Source organism: Globicephala melas, chromosome 1 (assembly GCF_963455315.2).
Source record: "Globicephala melas chromosome 1, mGloMel1.2, whole genome shotgun sequence".
Classification (NCBI taxonomy): domain Eukaryota; kingdom Metazoa; phylum Chordata; class Mammalia; order Artiodactyla; family Delphinidae; genus Globicephala; species Globicephala melas.
In genome coordinates this window covers 82,711,359-82,712,355 of record NC_083314.1, presented here as the reverse complement: position 1 = coordinate 82,712,355, position 997 = coordinate 82,711,359, and positions in this window count along the sequence as shown.

Below are 997 nucleotides of genomic sequence, written 5' to 3'. Positions count from 1 at the left end.
AGAATGGAAGGAAATGAAGACAGCCTAAGAGACCTCTGGGACAACATTAAACACAACAACATTCACATTATAGGGGTTCCACAAGGAGAAGAGAGGAAGGACCTGAGAAAATATTTGAAGAGATTATAGTAAAAAATTTCCCTAACATGGGAAAGGAAATAGCCACTCAAGTTCAGGAAGCACAGAGAGTCCCAGGCAGGATGAACCCAAGGAGGAACATGCCAAGACACATAGTAATCAAACAGGCAAAAACTAAAAACAAAGAAAAAGTATTGAAAACAATAGGGGAAAAATGATAAATACCATACAAGGGAACCCCCATAAGGTTAGCAGCTGATTTCTCAGTGGAAACTCTACAAGCCAGAAGAGAATGGCACAATATATTTAAAGTGATGAAAGGGAAGAACCTACAACCAAGATTACTCTACCCAGCAAGGATCTCATTCAGATTAACAGAGAAATCAAAAGCTTTACAGACAAGCAAAAGCTAAGAGAATTCAGCACCACCACACCAGCTCTACAATACAAGAGAAGAAAAGGACCTACAAAAACATACCCCTAACAATTAAGAAAATGGTAATAGGAACATACATATCAATAATTACCTTAAACGTGAATGGATTAAATGCTCCAACCAAAAGACGCAGGCTCACTGAATGGATACAAAAACAAGACCCATATATATGCTGTCTCCAAGCGACCCACTTCAGACCTAGGGACACATACAGACCGAAAGTGAGGGGATGGAAAGAGATATTCTATGCAAATGGAAATCAAAAGAAAGGTGGAATAGCAATACTCATACAAGATAAAATAAACTTTAAAATAAAGAACATTACAAGAGACAAGGAAGGACACTACATAATGACCAAGGGATCAATCCTAGAAGAATATATAACAATTATAAATATATATGCACCCAACATTGGAGCACCTCAATACATAAGGCAACTGCTAACAGCTCTAAAAGAGGAAATTGACAGCAACACAATAATAG